The sequence below is a fragment of the Rhinoraja longicauda genome, chromosome 14, assembly GCF_053455715.1.
Source record: "Rhinoraja longicauda isolate Sanriku21f chromosome 14, sRhiLon1.1, whole genome shotgun sequence".
NCBI classification, from domain to species: Eukaryota; Metazoa; Chordata; class Chondrichthyes; order Rajiformes; family Arhynchobatidae; genus Rhinoraja; species Rhinoraja longicauda.
The window spans coordinates 22190050-22206019 of record NC_135966.1 but is presented as its reverse complement, the minus strand read 5'-3'; the positions used below and the strand labels follow the sequence as shown (position 1 = coordinate 22206019).

General features: G+C 40.7%; 1 protein-coding gene across 9 annotated transcripts in view; it reads right to left on the bottom strand.

The window, feature by feature from the left end:
• The window catches only part of htr4 (5-hydroxytryptamine receptor 4), a 211707-nt gene extending 204412 nt beyond the window's left edge, over nucleotides 1-7295 (bottom strand). For all 9 annotated transcript variants that reach the window (XR_013548048.1, XM_078411113.1, XM_078411112.1 and 6 more), the window contains exon 1: nucleotides 6826-7295. The gene's annotated coding sequence lies outside the window, so the exon portion shown is untranslated. The remainder of the gene's footprint in view (nucleotides 1-6825) is intronic.
• Nucleotides 7296-15970: the final 8675 nt, after the last annotated feature.

The following is a 15970-nucleotide window of genomic DNA, read 5'->3' as shown; positions in this document are numbered from 1 at the left end:
TCTAAACTTTTCCTATCCATTTACCTGTCCAAATGTCTTTTAAGTGTCACCAGTATGTCCGCCTCTGCATGAAGAAATTGTCCCTCGAGTCTCTTTTAAATCTTTCTTCGTTCACTTAAACCTCTGCCCTCCAGTTCTGGGCTGCTTTACTCTATGACCATTCATCTTATTTGTGTCCCTCATGATTTAATAAACTGCTATAAAGTTAGCACTCGGCCTCCTGTGCTCCAGGAAAAAAAGTCACAGCCAATTCAGCTTCTCCTTATAACTCAAGCTCTTGAGAGTGCATAATATCCTGGTGATTTTTTCTTGCACTATCCATTGAGTTAGATACAGCTATTGGGGCTAACGGAATCAAGAAAGCATGAATGGGGTACTGATTTTGGATGATCAGCTATGATCATATTGAATGGTGGTGCTGGCGCAAAGGACTGAATGGCCTACTCCTGCACCTATTTTCTATGTTTTTATGTTTCTATGTTTCTATCTGCACCTTAATGATCTCCTTCCTATAGCAGGGCGTTCAGAATTGCACACAATACTCCAAAGGTGGACTCACCAACTGTGGCATGACGTCTCCAATCCTGCACTCAATACCTCCACTGATGAAGGCAAGATGCCAAACAGTTTCTTCACCACCCTATCTACCTGTGTCACCAGTTTCAAGAAACTGTGTACTGGTTATTCTAGGTCTTTCATCTTTACAACACTCTCCAGAGCCCTACCATTTACTGTGCAAGTCCTTCCCTGGTTTGAAAGCCTAGTTAGCAACTGAGATTTTAAAAGTACAATATACTTATATAATCCATGGATTATTTTTGAAATAATTAAGAATGTTTTTCAAATGGCTATATTAAATGAGTTCAGGAGCCTGCATTTTGCAGTCAGCAGCAAAGTGATGGTATTTGCCACTGATCTTCAACAGAGATTTACCACCAATGTAGGATCCTTGAAGATCTTTCCTGACGATCTCTATCACTAGCAAGATTCCATCAAGCTGGCAATGCTTTCTATCATATTAAATAACTTTCACAGACAAGCAAAATGAACAATATTTTAACTTATATTTAAACAATGTACAGACCACACAATAAGGACTGGGCATACTGGGCATACATGTGACTTGTCAAAGCTGGAATTTTATAAGCAAATTTAAAAAATGGTAATTGGCATTGTAAAACTCAGTATTTTGAAATATCTATCATGTACAATTACTTGGTGGGCTGAAGGGCCTGTTTCTGTGACATATCCCTCTATGACAACCCACTCACATAAAGTTATGTTTTATATGAGTTTGCTGATGAGGAATTTAAATACCTTCGGATATCATTACAAATTCTCTCATTCATACATGTAATATTGTTGCAGTGGGAATATTTCATAATTATTTTAATTGCTAGTAAATTTACAGATTTCTGGTCAATATACTGGAAAGGCTAAAACTCACTACACCCTGTGAAAGAGCAAGGAACACGGGTGACACAGCTTCTGGATTTCTTCATTTAACTGAATATGAACAGAAATCCCAAAGCCTTACCCGTTTCTGGGAGTAACAATTGCAAACAATTACAGTTTTGCTGTCATTACAACTGCAAAATTCAGACCAAATATAAAGTAAACATAGTTTTAATTTTTATAGACTGCAAAATATAGTTGGAACAGGTGTGGATTTTTTTCTTTTTACATCTACATGCTCCAGGTATTTTTTTTCTCATCTACGTAAGTGCAGTTGACAAGGATGGAATAGGAATTCATGATGAAAAGGTCACTGAGTTAATAAACTTTGTTGCAACTCTACAGACACAAGATCATTTTGAAGATGATTTTATTTACCTGCAGGTATGCTCATCAATCGAAATTGATATTTCCCACTGAAATGTTAATGAGAACAAGCACGAGTGCCAGGATAAACTTGGCGATTTTGTAATTGCTTTCATTTGACTTCATGTTTCAGTGTGTCATCTGGTTTCTGTAATTTTTATTGCCTTTGGTATAACAGAAGAGCTGTTTTTTAAAGCAATGCCAGACTATTTAAAGCCTGTCCATTTCATACATTTCACAAATCTCAAAACTGCAAAGTATTCATGGACAAAACTTTTAACTGTTGTTTACTGAGCAAATCCCATCCAACACTATGATGCCAAAGGATGACATTTACACAAACACCTCCATGCCCATATCCAGATACATCTGAAGTACACCTTGACCTGGACTCAATCTGATTTATACGAGGGTGTAATTCATGTGCTGTGCTCTTGCTTTCAATGAGCTCCAAAAAGACAAGGAAATAAATGATGGTTTCACAAAATGTTGGAGTAATTCAGCGGGTCAGGCAGCAGGGTTCAGTCTGAAGAAGGGTCTCGACTCGAAAAGTCACCCATTCCTTCTCTCCTGAGATGCTGCCTGACCCGCTGAGTTACTCCAGCATTTTGTGATACCTTCGATTTGTACCAGCATCTGCAGTTATTTTCCTACATAGGAAATAAATGACCATCTGTGAAAAATTATTTTGCTTTTTTTTTGAAGAAACTCATTATTATGTCAGCAGACATTCTTGTTTGTGCTGTGATTAAATTAATATACGCACTTCAATGGAAACTTTCAAATGGATTGCCAATCCATCTAAATCTCACAATGAAATTCTTCACACGAAACCTACCCTCTGTCTTCATGTTAATTCAAAGTTTCAACAACATTCTGGCAAGCTGCTTCTATTCATCGCGGTTCAACATGGATTTATAGTTGCAAATAATACAAGTGAAAAATTGAAGCAATGGATCTTTTTTGTGTCACTGGGTACTGACCTGATTGGGTTCATTCGCGACTGCACAAAAGGGCACATATCTGGCATGCGATAGAATATATTGATTTCCATTTCACCTTGTTACTTCATATATTATTTTGTGGACAGCTGCTGAAAAGAACTAACTTCAAGTTACTGAATGGCTAACACATCAAATATGAAAAGCTACTCTTTCTCTTTAAATGACTTTTCTAGATACATTGTTAAAGGGAATCATTAAATGATTGCTATATATAGACCACAACCTTCAGGCCCTCTTATTTTGCCAACCGTCTCATTGCAAATGCTACAGAAAATGGCATTAGCATAAACCTCATAGAAAGACAAAGGTTATGAATGCATAAGGCACTGATGTGGAGCTGGTCCATGAATTATTCAAGATCAAGGAATGTTTCATGAGGCAGAAAATCAAACAACAACACAAATATTAGCCATTATTTCCATTACTGCAAACACAAATAAAACTATAAAATATGTTGCCTACCTTACATTGATTTCAGTGCACAAGGACTCAAAAGAATAGAAGCTGGAGTTGAGCATTCATCCTTTTAAACCTGCCCTACCATTCGAGATAATTATGGCTCATTTGCTATAGGCTACAACTCCTCTTCTGTGCCAGTTCTGCATAGCCCTTAGTTCCCCAATCTTTCAAAACATGATCTACTCCCTCCTCAAATATCTTGAGTGACCTAATCTGCATAACCCTGCGGGGTAGAGGCTAGGTTGTGGGGTAGATTAAAGTAATCTCAAATGCATATTACACAATTGAGCATTCTTTGGAGGGATACCACAGCAGATAGTGAGCTACCCCCCTGCTTCAGCGATCCAGGTTGTATCGAGACCTTGCCTGCTACCTGCCTGGAGTTTGCATGTTCTCCCCAAGACCATGTAAGTTCTCCCCTCCTCCACATGTGCCCTGGTTTCCTTCAATATTTAAAGACTTGGTTGGTGAACTAATTAGCGCCTGTAAATTATATCTAGTGTATGTGAGTAGCAGGAAAAAAAACAGGGTGGAGTTGATGGACATGCGGGAGGGAAAGTGAATGAATACTTCATTGCCACATGTGACAAATCACAGTGACATTCTTTGTTTTGCATACCCAAGGTATGCAAAGAGTCGCCACATAAAGGGCACTGACAAAGTTACAAAGTACCCCACGCCTGGTCTTCCTTTGTTCTTCCCCCCCCTCACGGCAGTCCCCCCCACGTCGGGTCCACCTTTGTTCTCCCCCTCCCCCATGCCTTGAAGGAATAGGTCCGATGGGAATGCTCTGAGAGCCAGCATTGGCTTAATGGGCTGAATGGACTCCTCATATGTTATGCAAGGTAATTTGGATTGGCAGTTCATTGGGCACAAAGGATGAAATAGTTATACCTTTATTGGTTTGCTCATAGTTTAAACCTAACACAATTTGAGTTATTTTATAATCCAGTGCATAAACCTATTGGTCCAATGGTTTTAAATTAAGCAATCAATGACGCCCCAGGTTCCTTGAATGGGTTACACATTAGCAATTCCCTATTCTAGGTAAACATACTGTACAATTTAAAAGGCATAAAGATCCATTAATAACGTTGACCCTTCTTTGCATGCATATTACCGTCATAATTCTCTTCCATTCCTATTTTATCTATCTGTGGGCAACCCAGTACCTAAATGCCAACTCTTGTGGCATCTTTCATACTGCAGATTGTATCCTGACAAGTCATCACCTGTGGCTTCAATTACATCGCATAAAGTACTAAACCAGAACACATCAGAGAGGCGTGGAGATATCACGATCATTCGATCAATCAATAGTTATTAGTCATTGTCTGAAGAAGGGTCTCGACACGAAATGTCACCTATTCATTTTCTCCAGAGATGCTGCCTGACCCGCTGAGTTACTCCAGCTTTATGTGTCTATCTTCGTTATTGCTCATTTCGCTTCTTTTAGACTACCGTGCAAGCTTTAAAGCAGGAGAGGAGCAGATGTTTTCTGCACCCCGCCCCTCTCCACATTCACTAACGGCAAGCGAAAAAGTAATCTTGAAATAGAGAATCTGGTATCTGCAAAACAAAACATTTTGCTGGAGGAACACAGCCGGTCGGGCAGCAGCTGCGGGGGGGAAATGGCCAGACGACGTTTCGGGCGGGATCCTTCAAGATTGGAGTAGAGAGATAGCTGGTGGAAACAGGCAAGGGGAAGGTGTGGGGTAAGAGAAGTTGACCAAGATGATGGCTGCTATCCCCATACTGTGGTCAATAGAATGAATCCGGAGGCAGCATTGGTGCGCTCTTTCATGAATTTGCTTTGCCTGCCTGTGTGCATGCATGAAGATGTGCATTCGGCAGCTTAGTATTTCTGCTGAGGAAACCTAAGTTGGTGCTCTTGCACTTAATGGATGTTTATTGTTTTTATTCTTTCGCACGTTCTCGCCTGAATGAGAAGGCGATGGCGTGTGGCAGACTTCTTGCGGCAGTGTGTAGTCGGTGTTTATCGCTCCATCGCCTTCTAGATATAGCGTGGAGTTTCGAGATGTTCTGCTGGACAGGCGCGCTGCGGAAGTTGGATACTTTTCCAAGTCAGGATACTGCGGAGTTGCGCCCGATTTCAGCGCCTTTCAGCTGGTGGGGACGGGGGGACGGGGACGGGGGGGGGGGGGTTTGGGAAATACAGCACTTTTGAATACATTGATAGAGAGCACACGCCGCCAGTATTTCAGGGGTAAGTTTGTAATCCAGAGATACATCACTCAAAGTCTAATTGGCTTGTTCGAAATGGGTTTAACCAGGTAATTGCACAAATTAATATGGAAAGGAGCCTCCTCTCAAATGTCCATTTCACATTAGCTCTTCAAAGAAGACGCCTCCAGGATTGGATTTTCTCCAAGGCTAAATGCAAAAATAAAGTATTTTGAACGCAGTGCACAATGACAAAGCGCACACGAGCTCAAGGTTTGGAAATGCGTGTCGTGCCCCGAGTGTCAGATATACAGAGAGAGGGTTATCAAAAAGAACGGTCGGGGTTGACCGTAGTTGACTACGATTACAGCATGGAGTACCGTCCTTCACACTGTGGTAAGGTCTCCTTGGGGGCAAATTATGCCCAATCGCACTAATGATCTGCTAGGAAATCATTTTTAATCCTTTGAAATTGGATGTTGATTGATCTAAATGGACCAAAGTGAACGAGTGAGGAATTGTAAATAAACGTTGGCACATCTCATGGATATGTCCTGTTCTCCAACGCCATTCATTAAACCTCCCTCCATTACGATGGTTATTAAAAAAAAAAAATGAAACAAATGGTTGAACACTGTGGTTCACCGTTTGAAAGATAGCTCCACACTGCTCATTTGGCCATTTCACAAATGACTATTAAGCCGCTTGGATCGGAGTAGAAACATCATTAGGCGAGTTGAGTGGACACATTTCCCTTGTCATTTCCCACATTTAAATGTTGCTGTGTTCAACGTTTGCAATGCTTTTTATCTGTAATACACAGTTGATGTTCACTGAGGTTTCAATCCGTTACTCCCGACCGCTGCGCGGTGCATTGAATCTAGCGGCGTCTTCAAGATGGGACCAAATATACTGAAGCTGGTCCCGGGCACTGAACACAAAACACTTTGCGTGTTTTATTTTGCGCTCTGAACTGCTGTGACAACTATTCATTCTCCCCCTTCCATTCAATCGGAGTCTCACGTGTCGAGGGGGATCCGAGCACAATACATACATTCATACGTGCAAACTACTTTCCAAAAGTCCCAGATGGAATTAAATTGCATTCAATTTACAGTGTACATTTCTATTGTAGATTTAGCCATAAAGCCTAAATCACGAGAATATGCGCTCACTTCCAAGCCAGCGAGGGGTGTCGATGATCTTAGACTAATTGGTTGCAGATGCAGTGCAAAGTAGGGAAAGGTGAATTTCATTCTTCCCTTCCCGATAGTTTGCGACTATCCCTGTAAACGTTCACCTCACTTTCATCGCTACAATTTCGTTCTTTTACACAACAGATGGAGTTAGTACTTACCATTTCAGTCTGGCTAAGTGACATACTATGGTTGCAAAATGCTCGATGTCTTCATGACAACAGCCCGTAGTTCTCAGAACGATTGGTAGAATCGCGAGAAAGCTTTGCAATTGAAATATCTTTCATTTGTGGAGCCGCCTGCTTCCCAAAATAACTGATTTCTAAAGAGCGGGGTTGCTTGGATCATGTCGTTGGAATAATGTCAGTCAACCTCGTTCTGCCGAGGACGTCAATGGGGTTGTCTTTCAAGGCACTGGGGTCCCTTTTCAATTAGAGAGTGTGCATTTTCTAAATGCAATGTCAGTTTGCAGCTGGGCGTGTTGCTGGATCGAAAACATCCCGTGGAACATGACAATCCAAATAGCAAACACAGAAGAGCTGAGCTTCCCTGCGTATTCCAGCTGTATGATGCTGTCTGTCTGGAACTGAGTGGATCGCTGAGGAAGGGAGGGAGGGCTGATAATAATCGTCTCTTGGTCGCCTTTTGAATAGCGGGAGATGTGCCCCGAAATGGAAAGAGCAGAGAGGGGGGTATCTCTCAGAAGATAACAGCAGCAACTTTGCACTGTCTCAGCCCCAGCCGCTCACTTACTCTGAAAGAAGTCTCCAGCTGATGCAAGCAGAATTAAAAAAATATATATAATAATTCACAGACCAAGCCGCCAACAGGAGAAGGACGTGTTAAAAACCAGGAGTCCGAGGAAAGGTATTTGACCCAAAACGTTGTGTGTCCATCACGTCTCCCTCCACAGACGCTGCTTGACCTGACACCTGGAGCCCCACCAGCACTCTGTGTTTTTGTTCAGGGTTCTGCAGTTGTCTGAAGTGTTCTTGGGAATCTGAACACCGTGCTCCTCCAGTGACCAGCCACAGGGCGAAGTGGTGGCAACTGTGAGTGGTGAACTTCAGGCATAGGCTTGCAGATAAATAAGGTCATGTTGAGCAGGGGGCGTCAGTGTTGGAGGGGTTAAGACGTCACGAGCTTTATTTTACATCAGCCTCTCCGTCAACAAACATTACGAGGGAATGTGTGGCCACACAACAAACAAAAAAATCCGAATTGAAGCAATCACGTGGCGTTCAACGAAATAAAAGTTAATCATTAGTTTTCACTGGAATGCTTGAACATAGAAACAGAACGTCCCACCCTGCAGTTCTGTGAAGACGTTTTCTTTGCAAGATCCAGCACTTTCCTCTCTGCATGGTCCCCACTTGAATGAAAGAAAAGTCAATTTTCTATCATTGCTCTCAGGTTTGGAGGAAGTGCCATTAGATTTATCCACCTCGCCTTCCTGCTTTAACACGTATATTTGGTTTATGTTATTTTCCACAATACATAACAGTTCTGTTTTGGGGACTTTACCCGGGGCTTACACATAACCGACAGAATAAACAACATTACATCAAATGGGGACGGATTAGAAAAGACATTGATCCCGAGACAACAGTGAATAATGGACCCGGTGTCGAAACCTTTCATAAGGGCCAAAATGGAATAACAATCAACGTTCCCTGTTGAGTTGCACTGAAGTTCTTCTAAAATGAACCCTTGAAGAATCATTGCACGGAAGGCCCGCCCAACATCCACGTAGAACAATTTCTCTGCACTTTAAATGTTTCTTCAAATATTTATTCACATCCGTTTTAAAGCCTTCTGTGGATTCCACTTACATTACAGTATCTCTGGTAATTTGTTTGAGATCCTGTCAAGCAACTGTTTGCAGACAAAAATATTCAAACCCCTTTAGATGGGGATTTTAGTACCTAGTCTGGATTACTGACTAATAGAAATAGCTTTCCCCCTATTTATTACATCAAAGCATATAATTGTTGAGTTCCTCTATCAGATTATATCCTTGCCCTGTTTGTATTCCTAGGGTTCCTGGTTCCTAGTTCCTTTAATGCCTTCTATTATCAAAGCCTTTCAATCTGAAGCCCAAACTCAAAATGCTGCAGATGCTGAAAATATGTAATAAAAACAGAAAACACTCGAAATACTCAGTAGGTAAAGCAGCACCTGTGAAGAGAGAAAGTCAGGTTAATAATCTCACACCAGAAAAGTCAAATAAAACTAATTAACCTGAAACATTAAATCAATCTCTCTCTCTCCAGCATTTCACTTTCATTACCTATACCATTTTTAGCAAATCTCAGCTGTGCACAGCACACAATCTTATCATTTTCTTGCTCAAATGGCGCCTCAAAATAGATCCTGTGATCCAATTTAAATCATGTTACTCAAACATTATAGAAGTATTGGAGATACACATAAAATGCTGGAGTAACTCAGCAGCATCTCGGGAGAAATGGAATGGGTGACGTTTCAGATCCAGTCGAGACTCAAAACGTCACCCATTCCTTCTCTCCCAGGATGTTGCCTGTTCCGCTGAGTTACTCCAGCATTTTGTGTCTATTTTCGGTTCAATCAGCATCAAGGGTCTCGACCCGAAACGTCACCCATTCCTTCTCTTCAGAGATGCTGCCTGTCCCGCTGAGTTATTCCAGCTTTTTGTATCTATTTGCAGTTCCTTCCAACACATAGAAGTATTGGGGACGGGCGAGCCATACCACAGGCACATAAAGTCATTATGAAGGTTGAGGGAGAATTAGTAACATCAAAAGAAAAGGGAGGCAAAAAAGAAATAGTTAGTATTTGAGCAATTAGTGACAAAGTTGCATGATATTTTTAATCAAGCTAGAATATCTTTAAAAAAACAATACTTCAGTTTTGGCGGCGGAGACACCTGTCTGCAATAAACCCATTCATTTACAAAATCTGAATAGCAACTTGGTTGAAGAATACGTACACATTGAAAAATTGGAGGTTACATGGGGATAAGGAATAGGAGGTACTAGACCAAGTGGACCCGTTGGGGCCAAACCTCTCCTGCATTGGTGCAGCACCCTCCCCCTCCCTCCCCTCCCCCTCCCCCTTCCCTCCCCACTTCCCCTTCCCCCTCTCCATCCCCCTCAACCCCCCTTATCCACCTTCCTCCCCCCTCCCTCCCTCCCTCCCTCCTCCCTCCCTAGGAGATAGATTTAAACTTTAAAATGTGAATAACAAAAAATATAACACCGATTTCAAGAAAACTACTTGCTTTACCATTAAAGCGATGACGGTGAGTAAGGTGGGCCTAAAATTGTCAAGCTATCGTGTACCGTTTTGGCTGTAGTTCGATCACGAATAAACAAACAAACGAGAGTTTTAGTATATAGATAACAGGGTTCAAAATAAATACAGATGTTAAGAATAGGCAGAAATTTTCAATAATGTTTTCAATAATGAAAGCAATAATGAGTTTAAGTGGGCTACGGAAAGAGGTTCTGAAGGATAGCTTCATTAAAGAGTGGAGTACTTAAAAGCAGAAGAAAAGAAAGATGTTAATGGGATTTACAGATGACAGGTTATGGCAGAAATGAGATACTGCAAAATGAATACATGGAGTTAAGGAATAGGAGTAGGACCTCCAGGCGAGTGATCTATGGATTACTTCCAGTGTCAAGTGTTCATGAGGGTAGGGAGAAGAAGATGGAACTGATTACTATGTGGCTGAGGAGTTGGTGCAGGGGGCAAGAATTCAGATTTCGGGACCATTGGGATCTCTTCTGGGGCAGAGTTGACCTGTACAAGAGCGATGGGTTGCACCTGAACTGGAGGCGAACAAATATCCTGGCAGGTAGTTTTGCTAGTGTTACACAGGTGGGTTTAAACTAGATTGGCAGGGAGGTGCGGTCCTATGCAAGGCCGAGGCAGGTGAGAGGTTGAAAGTCGGTATGGATGGTGATGAAACAAAGTTCACTGGACAGAATAGGCAGGAGTATGGCAGCGTGCACTGTTGCTTTGAATTGTACTTATTTTAATGTGAGAGATTGACGGGTAAGGCAGCTGAACTCAGGGCATGGATAGGTACATTGACTGGCATGTTATAGCCATTACAGAAACTTGGTTAAGAGAGGGACAGGACTGACAGCTTAATGATCCAGGTTAAAGATGGTACAGGAGAAATAAAGATGGGGACAAACAGGCTGAGATTTATGAGTCATCATTAAATACAGGTGAGATGCCAGAAGACTGGAAGATAGCAAATGTTGTGCCTCTACTTAAGGAGAGCTACAAAGAAAAGCTTGGGAGCTACAGGCCAGTAAGTCTAACATCTGTTGCCAAAAATTCACGAGAGAGTATTTTGAGGGATAAGATTTATGTACATTTAGAGAGACAAGAGGTGATTAGGGATAGTCAGCACGGTTTTGAACGTGGGAGATTGTATCTCACAAAGCTGATTTAGTATTTTGAAAATGTAACCAAAAAGATTGATGAGGGCAGAGCTGCAGCTGTTGTCTATATGGATTTCAGCAAGGCATTTAGGGTGGTGCAGCGGTAGAGTTGCTGCCTTACAGTGCTTTCAATGTTGGAGACTCGGGTTCGACCTGACTATGGGTGCTGTCTGTACAGAGTTTGTACGTTCTCCCCGTGACCACGTGGATTTTCTCTGAAATCTTCCGTTTCCTCCCACACTCTAAAGACGTACAGTACATACAGGTATGTAGGTTCATTGGCTTGATGTATGTGTAAAATTGTCCCTAATGTGTGTAGGATGGTTTTAATATGGGGGGATCATTGGTTGGCGTAGACTCGATGGGCCAAAGGGCCTGTTTCCGTGCTGCATCTCTAAACTAAAAACGAAACTAAATTTGACAAGGTAGGCTGCTCTGGAAGGTTAGATCGCAAAGGATCCAAGGAGAGTTTGCCGACTGGATGTATAATTAGTTTCATGGAAGGATGATGGTGGAAGGATGTTTTTTGGACTGGAGGCCTGTGACTAGTGGTGTGTCTCAGAGATCAATACTGGGCCCATTATTGTTTCTCATCTGTATCAATGATTTGCATGAGAACGTACAAGGCATTATTAATGTTTTGCAGATGACACTACTGTGGGAGGTATTGTAGATCGCAAATATTGTTGTCAAAAATTGCAGCAAGATCTTGATCGGTTGGACAGGTTTGGCTAAGGAATGGTTATTGGAGTTTAATACCAATAAGTGCGAGGTGTTCCATTTTGGGAAGTTAAACTAAGGGAGGACTGACACAGTGAACAGCAGGGGTCTGGGGAGTGTTGCAGAACAGAGAGATCGAGGAGTGCCAGTACATGGTTCGTTGAAAATGCTCAAGTAACAGGTAGATAGGGAGGTCAAGAAGGCTTTCGGCACATTGGCCTTCATCAGTCAAAGGACTAAGTATAGAAATTGGGAGTTATGTCAGAGTTGTACAAGACATTGGTGAGGCCACATATAGAATATTATGTTCAAGTTTGGTTGCCCTGTTTCTAGGAAAGATGTTGTTAAGCTGAAAAGGGTGCAGAGAAGATTCATGAGGATGTTGTCAGGACTCGAGGGTCTGAGCTAAAGGGATGGGTTGACCAGGCTAGGACTATATTCCTTGGAATGCAGGAGGATGAGGGTCGATCTTATAGACGTTTATAAGATCATGAGAGGAATAGACAGGTTAAATGCACTGTTTTTTAACCCAGAGTTGGGGAATCGAGAACCAGAGGACAGAGGTTTAAGGTGAGGAGGGAAAGATTTAATAGGAACCTGATGGACAATTTCTATACACAAAGGTGGTAGGTATATGGAACGAGCTGCCAGAGGAGGTAGTTGAGGCAGGTACAAACACAATGTTTAAAAAACATTTGGACAGGTATATGGATAGTCTAAGTTTAGAAGAACATTGACCAAATGCAGGCAGGAGGGATTATGCAGATGGAACAGGTTGGTGGGCGTGAGAAAGTTTGGCAAAAGGGCCTTTTTCCATGCTGTATTTGACTCTATTTGAACAAGGGACATGATAAAACTAGTAATGGAGAGAGTTGGTGTGTTTGAGGATGCTGATAGGGATAAATTATCAGCACCCTTGTCCATCTGGACATGGCAAACTACTAATGGCAGCTTAAGAAATAATAAGATTTTGTTTCACAACTCCAATTCTTTTTACGTATAGGGAAGAATGTGACAATTATCCAAGTGCACACAGAACAGAACACATAGAGTACCAATCTTAATCTCAGTCTATGTCGGTATGATAATAAGAATTTCCATGTTTGGTCATCCACAATTGCTTTCCAAGTAGTGAGCCCTTCTTGAAAACAAAATAATAAAATCCTTAGACACTTGTCTCACTCACAATGAGCTGCAATTTGAATCTCTCAGGCTTTGCAGATGCATTTCAGCTAAATTCATGATGAGGGCAATTCCCATGGTAACAATGAACAGCTTTTGGACAAGATAATTTGTAAGGTTCTTTTACGGAATAACAGACCAGCCTTTGCATTCAAATCATTTTCAAATGGACCTGCAAGTTACAGGATTGAGGCTGTGCTAACTGTAACCTCATCCCTCCATTCCTATCACCTGTTCTGTTCCTAGCTTATTCAGGATATCACCTGCTCTGACTTCAAAAAATATAACAAAGATATGTTTCTACACACTCTTGAGGAAGAGATTCCCTTAGATTCACAACATTCTGAAAGAATCTAAAGCCGAATCTTCATCTAAAATGAGTGAATGGTTACTTGTAAGTGGAGACTCCACAGTTCTACATTCCCCCAGGCTGATCCATTCTCTTCATATCCACTCTATCATGCCCCCTTTTACTCCAAAACTGCAGTCAATACAAGCTAACTATTCTTCCTGCCCATTCCAAGCATTAGTTTAATAACCCTTTTTTTATTGCTTTTAATTTTTTTAAATCCTTTCTTAAATACGGAGATCAACGCAGAACGCAATATTCCAGATGTGGTCTCACCAGTGCCTTATATAACTGAGCCATAATCTTCCTACATTTGCATTCAAACCATTTTGCAAGAGATGATAATATTCTCGTGGCTTTTCTAATTACTTGCATCATCTACATATGAGCCCATTGCTCATCGTGAATCAGACACGCCAATCATCTTGTATCTGATTCCCACTACTTCATACTTCACACTTTAAAAAAAATGTTTTTCTCCCAAATGGTCAAATTCACATTTTTCCAGATCATTTGGCAGAATCTATCTTTAACCATTTGCAACCTCTTTAGATCCTCTTTGCACCTTACTTGTCTTTGTATTATTAGTAACATTAGCAATCATACCTTCATTTAAGTCATTTAGATTTGTAAGAGGTCCCAGCACTGATCCATGTGGCACATCACTTGTTGTCGGGCTAACCAGAACAAAAAAAAACGATTAATTTATGCCCACTCTCAACTTCCTTTTAATTTCTATCCACACCAGTGAACTTTTGATCTTCACAATAATCTTTGATGCAGTATCTCATCAAATGTCTCCTTCAAATCTAAGTTGAGTAGATTTACCTGTTCCCTTCTAACAAAAGCACATGTTATTTCTTTAAGTAACTCCAAAAAAAAAGGTCAAATATGATTTAATTGTAGTAAAATCATATGGACTTGTTTACCTTGAATTATTGTTGGTGCCCTGCTAAAACATCTTTAATACATTGTAACATTTTACTTTTAATATTTCCTCTGCTGCAGATGTTAAACTTATTGGGTTTTTTCTGTTTCTTTTCTCCTTTTATTCAAAATCCCTTTTTGAATAAAATGAGTTGCATTTGTTTTCTTCTGATCTAATGGAACCTTTCAAGAACAAAGAATTTTGGAATATTTAAATCAATGTATCAATGATTTAAGCATCCTCTTTTAAAACCCTGGGATGAATTCCATCAGGAACCAGAAGCACATTTTCACGGCTCCATCAATTCCCTCAGTGCCACTTCCTTAGCAATTGTAATTTCACCCATCCTTCCAATTCCTAAAATTACATCTACTTCTGGGGTATGGTTTTGGCCAGAGGAGTCGCCGGCCGATCCATGTTCTCCAGAGATGCTGCCTGACCTACTGAGTTACTCCAGCACTTTGCATCTTTTTATGCTACTTGTCTTCTCCAGAATGAAAACTGAAGCAAAAAGACGAGTTTAGTTCTTATCTCACCCCTGCTTACCAGATGTACTGACTGGAGGAAAATGGCTTTTCTTTTTTTTAAAGATTTTTCCTTCTTTTATCTATCCATTACATTTCTGACCAGTCCATAAGTATTTGTGTAATTGCATGCTTTTTTTCCTTTGTGTTTGATGTTATCGTTAAATATTTTCATTAACAGATAGTTGCCCCCCATATGGAATTTATCTTTCTTGCTGGAATGCGATAGATCTCTTTAAATGTCTGCCACTGCATCTTAATGGACTAATCCCTTAACATAATTTGCTAATTGCTCTGCATTCCTGTGCATATTATTGTCCTTATGTTTAGTTTAAAACACTAGTTTTGAAGCCATTCTCTCTATTGAACTCAATGCAAAAATATGGTCATATGATCACTGCTACCTAGAGGCATATTAAATATGAGATAATTAATTAATCGCATTTCATTGTACAATGCCAGGTCTGTTATCGCCTGGTCTCTGTTAGCTCCAGAATATGCTGTTTGCATGAAATGGCTCTAAAAATATGCTACAAAATCCTCAGAGGATCCTTTGACTATCCGATTCTTGCAGTTTACATGCCAATAATACTCCTCCAGGATTACGGCCATATCTTTCTGACAAAGTCTCATTAATTTATTTCTTTACAATCTTTCCTACAATATGGTTACCGTTAGGTGTCTTATACACCACTCTCACAAATGACATTTTGCCTTTATTATTTTTTATTTCTATCCAAGCTGATTCCACGTTCTGCTTTCTTGAACCCAAGTTATCTGTCTCCATGGCTCTTCAAAATCCAGGTAGTAATCTATGTCATCTCACAACCAAAAATGTATAATGACAATTAGATCATTTTGTTTATTTCTATTTGCACTCTCAGTTTTATTCTCCAAATATACCTTCAACAAAGTTCCTCAGTTACCTGCAGGTTTTATTCCTTCTGCCATTGCAAGACAATTATGTAGTAACTCATTAGTCATTGTCGTGCATATTTCGAATCTCTGCGATGTCAGTGTTTCATTCGGCATTGTCCTGTAAAGGGCAGCATTACATAGAAACATAGAAACATAGAAACATGGTAAATAGGTGCAGGAGGAGGCCATTTGACCCTTCGAGCCAGCACCGCCATTCATTGTGATCATGGCTGATCGTCCCCAATCAAT